A 7443-nucleotide genomic window follows, 5' to 3' on the forward strand; every position below is an offset into this window, starting at 1 on the left:
AGGGAGGATGCCAGCTCTGTGTGTGGAAGGAGGTTTTGGAATAATAGGAGCAGGTGTATGGGATGTGACTGGTTAAGGTTGGGGGGAAAGAGACAAATGCTTACTCTAGCTGGGAGGAAGTAGAAAGAACAGAGCTGAAGGGTGTATGATCAGACTAGATTTGACTACAAAACGATGGAATTAGAAAGCAATATGCTGCTCCATTGAGCTACTTCTAGTGATATTCTGGACAGAAAAGCCAGACGATTGATTTTCCCCTTCAGCCTCTTGTTCTCTGTGGAGCGACTGACCAAAAAAATAAGGTGACTTTCTTACACAAAAGCAGATTGAATGGTCTGTGTGCCAGAAGCATGTAAAAGGAGCATTGCTGTTCTGGCACCTGCCAGCCTTGTTCTGCCCATTGATCGGGATGGGTTGAGGACTCATGCACAGCCTCATCCTGAAGCTTATTTGTGAGCCTTTTTCTTTTCTGCCTTTTCATTTCTTAGCGTTTCTCTTGTATTCCAAACTTGGCCTGGCTGTTGAATGTCGGAATAAATTAAGCCTAATCCAGGGTGACGTGTGCCAGGTAACAGAGCATGTTAGTTATCAGGGTCCCAGAAAGCACTTGTGTCCTGACAGCTGGCTGCTGCTGTTTTGCGGAGCAATGATTCATGATTACGTCGCTGCGAGCGCTGATATGAACTTTTGCAAAAGGGTGGAGTAGCGGTGGCCGGTTAGCTCAGTTGGTTAGAGCGTGGTGCTAATAACGCCAAGGTCGCGGGTTCGATCCCCGTACGGGCCACTTTCATTTTTGAAACGGAAGGGGCGGACGGCTGTTGAAGGAGGGGAGACTCGTGCCTTCACGACGTAGGAAGCACCCAGAAGTCAATTTGCTTGGCAAACTTTATTGGCTCTTAATTTTAATTCTTATACTCTTCTTTTTGTTCAAGAAGTCTACGAGTGTGTTCCCAAGGGCTGGGCTGGTAGTGCATGTGAGCGTGGTGTTTCATTTTAGAAGGAAAGTCTGGGAATAATACCTGGTTGGATTATGTTTCCCTTATTAGAAATCAGAATTTTATTGCAGTTCCGTATAGCAGAGTCCTTACCATAAAGCAAGGTGATGCGATGGATCCACAGCCAATATTCCAGTTGGGTTTGAACTGCTTATATTTAATGTGTGTTCTGGTGGTCAGGATTGAGTGGGCTTATCTCCCTAAACTGAATTTCTGCAGATGGTTGTCAGGTTGTGGGGGTCAGCCACTGTCCCTGGGGGAGTAATTCCAGAACCTGTTCTCCAACCTCAAAACTAGACAGGGAATGAAAGAGCAGATGAAACAAACACGTTGATATAGTGGCATAATGCTTTTGTGAGGACAGCCTCGGGTCCTGTTGCTGTCACAGAGGGCAGAACTCAGTGCTGCCCCTCCACTCAGTTCATATTCTTTTCTGAGATGATTGTATTTTCTTTGCTGCATGAAAGTTCTTTACAATGGCTCTTAAATTAAGGTATTTAAAGCTAGACAGAAAGGGAGACTGAATTCAGTAGATGAATGCTCCTTTGCTCAGTAGAGCTCTGAAGCGCTCTTTTCTGGTCACATCAGAAGTTAATCATGTTTCTTATATGATTCAGATTAGTAAAACATCTAAGCATCTTGTCATCGAGGTGCTTTACTCATTACTGGATATCAATTATATGAAAATCTGAGCGGTGAGGCTTCATGTGGTAATACAACCCAGAAACACCATTATTGAAACCAAAGGCAGGATGTGGTGGAAGGAGTTTTTCTTCAGATTAATTTGCATGTATCAAAGTGTAAGCAATAATGCTGTTATTATACGTGAAGTTTAACCTTTGCTTAAAACTGATTGTGATGTTTACCTCCCGAGCACAAATGGAAGCTGGAAAAGTGGTATCTTAATCAAAAAGCACAAACTTGTCATCAACCTCAAGCAAAGGTTTGCATTTAATATAGTTTTGTGTAGATGCGTGTGAGAGGAGAAGGAGGAAATGCCATAGAAACAGAACCAGGAAGGAGCAGAAAGCCAAGAATGTGGCCTGAATGGGCACTGGCAGCCCAACACTGCTGAGCGGAGGGTCTGGCTAAAAGGAGCTTGGAGCTGATAGCTAAAGTGCAACAAGTGCTCTCCTGTTTGGGCCCTCGGGTGTTTCCCAAAAGCCTCATTCAGCAAAGGGGGCTGCGTGAGAGGGATGCTGGCGTTCAGTTGTTTCTTTTCAACTGGAGTAACAAGAAGGAGCCTGAGATTTTGTTGTGCAGTTCACGTCAGAAAGCGGTGGCGATATTTATTGCCAAGGCTGAAGGAATATTTGGTTCAAATTTGTGTGTTTGTAGAAAGCGGTGCTGAAATGAAGTAAATCTGACGAATATCATTAAAAAAATGAGCAAGCACAAAGGAGAGGACTTGAAGGAGAATGAAATAGTTGCTCTTGAGGTACTGTATAAAAAGATTAGATAACTTTGCAAACAAAATATCTGGCAGTTTCTCCCACTGTTTTGAACTAATGCCTGCTAAGGTATTTTTATTTTTATGTATTTATTTATTTCCCCCCTGGCTTAAATAGCCAAATGGTCCTTTTCTTGTTGGAAAGATTCACAAGCATTGCTTATGGAATGACAGGGCCATGTGGAGGCTACTGAGTTCTCATTTAAGTACTGTATAGAACTAAGTGGAAGCTGAGGGTGACCATATCTAGCTGTGGATGTGTATTTGCCTGTCTTACAAAGAAGAAATAAGACTTCATTTATGGGACACACAGAAGTATTTATGGTTATACACGTATTCCATGTAAGGCTTTCATCACTGTGGTGAGATACATAAAGTGATGCAGCTTAATCAGTACCTTTTCCTTGTTTCACAGTGATATTACTTCTCCCTTCTAGCAGTGTTCTCTCACAGCTCAAACACCGGTTTCTCAAGGTCTGGCTGTGAGTTTTGTTGTTGTTATTTAGAGAAGAACACAGTTTCAAAGATGCTTTAGGTCATTTTTATCGTTAGCCATAAGGCAAGGAATGGTGAAGGGCATGCAGTGTCATCTGGACTGTGTCCTCTGACTCTGGTGTGATTAAAAATGTACTGCTCTAGAGGTGGATGTCAAAGGACAAGTCTAATATTTGGTAGGCTCAAGACCAGTTGTGACTCACGTTCTTGAACAGATGGTATAGTTATTACTTCCTATCTGAGGCCTTCCTGAGTGACAGCTGGCTAATGCCCATCACACCCTTTGGAAACTTTCTGCTCTTCTACCAAATGGTTAAAATGCTGCATAGGGGTGTAGTTGGATTTGGGCACTTTTTGACTTGACTTCCTAATACTTTTGGAAGGAGAAATTCTTTCTTATTCCCAGCCTGAATCTAAACCAGAGAGGGAGAAGACAAAAGTTGGAAATAAAATCCTGCACGCATATATATATATATATATATATAGGAGATGAGAATCTGTTTAACATACAAGTTTACTTCTGCTAGGCGGAGCATGCTGAGGCTTCCCAACAGAGGCTGAACTTTATAAAGTGGTAATTACTGTCTAATATTGGTTTTGTATGTACTTATGCTCTTCTCCAACTCTGTTCTTACGATGGATTTGCAGTAACTCTGCCTGCAGTGTGAAGGGAAGGCTTTTCTTTTAAGCAAGTGCGGCACCAAGCAGCTGATGATAAGACAGCAGAGATAGCAAACAACTTTTATGGTATATTTTGGTGAAGACATCGACCAGACTCTGGGAAGTAGTTGCTTTTTTTAAGGAATGAATCTTCTCTGTCTTTGTGGAAAACATGGATAAAGTGGTTCCACTGTGTGTGTTTTGCTTGCTTTTAGATAACTGTTCTGGAGTACTTTCTGGGAACATGCTGCTGAAGGCAAGCTAGATAGTTTGAGTTTTAATGTATTTATTATTTTATTGGGAAAGAGCAACTGCAGAATTGAGTGACTAGAAACCCCAGTAAGTAATTCTCTTCATAACTTGGATTCTGTCTCTAGTTCCCCTTATGCCTTGGTTACATTCCTTCCTGCCACCCTGCTGATATCACCTGATCCTGAAAAAACAAAGCTATGTTATTGCTTAAATCACCCATGCGTGTAATTCTCCAGTTACTTATTGTCATATCTGGCAGTATTGCTAAGACCAGGTGCAGGACAGATTCTTCCTTGCTATGTAGTGGAGACTGTGGCTTTGAAAGGTGGGGAAAAAGGAAAAATAAACTTGCATTTCAATTTTGTTCCAAGTTCAGCGAGACTTGCACAGAATGAGCTTTTTTAGAAGGAAAATGTTTCTTTTAGGCAGTTTCTGTTTTCTAACCACAGTTCTACCTTCATATACCCTCCTTCACAACATAAGGCACAACTGATTGGAGATTTGGGCTATTGCCTGCCAGTTGGTAGAATGTGAGAGAATAGTGACAATAATGATTAGTAAAGGACAGAGTGACGGGAGACCAGAATACCACTGTTCTCAATGTTTTCTCTGCTTACTGCATCTGTAACTGGATGTACATGAACACCCATCTAAGTGAAGATTAAATGTTTTCTTGGCATACTTTTCCTGTAACCATGAATGCAGGAGTAAGAGTTGTCTTAACTGTGTTGTACAGAGCAGTTCTGCCTGGCCAGGGTGAAGGGCCAGAAGTCCCAAGATTTTCTGTTTCTCCATTGTGATGCTGTATGATGATCTCCTGAACTTGAACTATACCAAAAGAGCTATAAAACTGTCAAGAGATTAGAAGTGTATAAATGCAGGAAGACACCAGGAAAGCTGTGAAGAGGGAAGAGAGAAGGCATAGAAGTCTGTTTAGATACAACAGTTAATGCTTCTGGGAACTTTTAATGTAATTATCTTTCTATAAAAGACATGACAGCCTCTTTCCTTGGTTGTGTTTCTGCCTTCTGGAGAGAAATAGCCCTGTGTAAGCCAGCATGTTTTAAATTCCATATGAAGTCAAAAATGCCAGCAAGGAAGACCTTGGCAATCGAAAATCAAGGTAAATGGATTTCAGTCACTGGAGACCTGTTCTGTCTCCTGACAGCAGGGAGTTCTGAGCAACCTGATCTAGCTGTTGGTCTCCCTGTTTGTGGCAAGGCAGTTGAAAGAGATTGTTATGCACACTTTGTTAACATTTTAAATCTATATTCTTACTTTTATTTTTGCTTCTGAATCAAAGTCAGCCTAGTCTGTGCATGTCATCTCTCTTCTTGAGTTCTTACCAGAGCAGTTTGCCCTCCTTTCACCTGGCCCTACTGATCTATTCCTTAAACCCAGCCTTCCTACACTCCCGTCATTCTTTATTCTAGAAGGTGCTTTTGTTTGCAGATATTGATGTTATTTGAATGCTAAATAAAGTTTGATATCTTTCTATTAAACATTTGAATACTGATGCTGATTCTATCCAAGTACTCAGGCTTTCTGGCTGTTACTTCTGCATAGATCAACTATTATTTACTGTCTGCTTTTCTATATTGAAAGGTGTTGCAATGCTTCTGCTTTGTTGAAGTGTGCCCTGTGCATAGGGCAAGTTCAAACCTGATGGACTCCATATTATTGGTCTCTCAAAGCATTTGATAGCCATAGTTTACTTTGTGTCTGGTTAGCAGTTCTTTCCAGCTAAGGTCAGTCCTGAAAGCCTTTATGCTAGAAATAATATGAAAGAATTTTTTTGTTTATAAACCCTGAAGAAAGGGGAGGGGAAAGACATTATAGCAGAGAGGTTTGGGAAAATTTCTCATGTAATTCTGTAGGTATAGTTCAAGTGATAACATTGCCTCAATATTTTAATGCTGAAATAAGAATGAGAATTTCTTTTTCTTGAAGGCTGGATTTTTTTCCCCCAAAGCAAGAAAATGTTATAGAAGAATGAATTTATAACATTCATCTTTCTTACATATGTAATTTTTCTCAAGGAGCTGAGTATTAATGGGCATAGGAAGTTCCTTGTTTGGGAATGGATGGAAAAAAGAAAACTATTAATTTCCAAAAGATTCCATTTTTCTGCACCGTATGTTGGTGCAGCTGCACATTATAATTCAGCGTGCAACATTCACACCTAAAAGCTTGTGTTCTAAGGCCCATGGTTTTCTCTAACCCTCTGAAAACTTGCCCTGGTATGCTGGCTAGGGTCCAAATGCTGGCAGAAGCACTTGCACAAGCGCGGCATGTTAGTTTATTTCTTTATTTTCATTCAGACACAATTCCACAGCATTCCAGATTACTCACCTTCTGCTAAGTAGGGGGAAGGAGTGATGAATCTTCCCTTTTTTCAGAAAAGGTAATGTGACACAGGGGTATTGGTTTAGCATAGTCTTTCCCTTTGGTTAGCTCTGTCTGTTTCTGCTTACCTGTCTGAATTGGGTTCTCAAGGATTGAGTCCATTCTGTGTGCTCACAGCTGCAGGGCCTTTTGAAATGAATCAGAAGTGACTCTGGTGATCTGAGAGCATAAGGGAGTTGAGGAAAAAGCAATTATGGGAAATGGGCAAAGCAAAAAGGGACAAGGCCAGAGTCCTGGCTTGTATCAGGAATGGTGTGGTGAGCAGGACTAGGGAAGTAATCCTGTCCATGTACTCGGCACTGGTGAGGCCTCACCTTGAGTACTGTGTTCAGTTTTGGGCACCTCAATGCAGAAAGGACACTGAGGCACTGGAGCGGATCCAAAGAAGGACAACAAGGCTTGTGAAAGGCTTGGAGAATCTACCCTACAAGGAGTGACTGAGGGATATAGGGCTGTTTAGTCTGGGGAAAGGGAGGCTGAGGGGAGACCTTATTGCTTTCTTCCAATATTTGAAAGGTGATTGTAGTGAGAGCAGGGTCTCTTCTCACTGGTGACAGGACAAGGGGAAATGGCCTCAAGTTGCACCAGGTTAAGGTTAGGTTGGATATCAGGAAAAACTTCTTTAAGAAAGGGGTTGTTAAGCACTGGAATAGGCTCCCCAGGGAGGTGGTTGAGTTGCTGTCCATGGATGTGTTTAAGAGCTGTTTGGATGTGGTGCTCAGGGATATGATTTAGCAGAGGGTTGTTAGAGTTAGGGTACTATGGTAGTCTGTGGTTGGACTTGATGATCTTCAAGGTCTTTTCTAACCTGGGTAATTCTATGATTCTTGCTTATGCTGGTTAGTAAATAGCATAGAGTTGTTTGCTTTCACCATCTCATCCTCTGTAAGCTGAAAATGAGCTGTGTACAGTTGACATGCAGTTGAGGTTTTGTCTGGCTCTTTGTATAGACAGCAGTACCCGAGGTAGGGAGATAGGAGAACAAGCTCCTCTGCAAGTTGTGCTGGAAGCAGTCGTAACAAGTCAAGGGAGCTGGAAGTCTGATCTGTCTCATGGGAAGACGACAGATTTCTGAAGTCTAGAAATCTCATCTTTTAAACATAGAACTAATATCTATTTTTCTGAGTATTACCTTATTAAACCTTTTTTTATACCTCATACTTTTCTCCTGTTCTTAGTTGGAGT

General features: G+C 41.6%; 1 non-coding gene across 1 annotated transcript; it reads left to right on the plus strand.

Moving 5' to 3' along the window:
* Positions 1 to 710: 710 nt before the first annotated feature.
* Positions 711 to 784, plus strand: TRNAI-AAU (transfer RNA isoleucine (anticodon AAU)). The gene has a single exon. It is a non-coding gene; the product is annotated as a tRNA-Ile (tRNA).
* Positions 785 to 7443: the final 6659 nt, after the last annotated feature.

Source organism: Coturnix japonica, chromosome 1 (genome assembly GCF_054131305.1).
Source record: "Coturnix japonica strain WE chromosome 1, WE-NBRP24, whole genome shotgun sequence".
Classification (NCBI taxonomy): domain Eukaryota; kingdom Metazoa; phylum Chordata; class Aves; order Galliformes; family Phasianidae; genus Coturnix; species Coturnix japonica.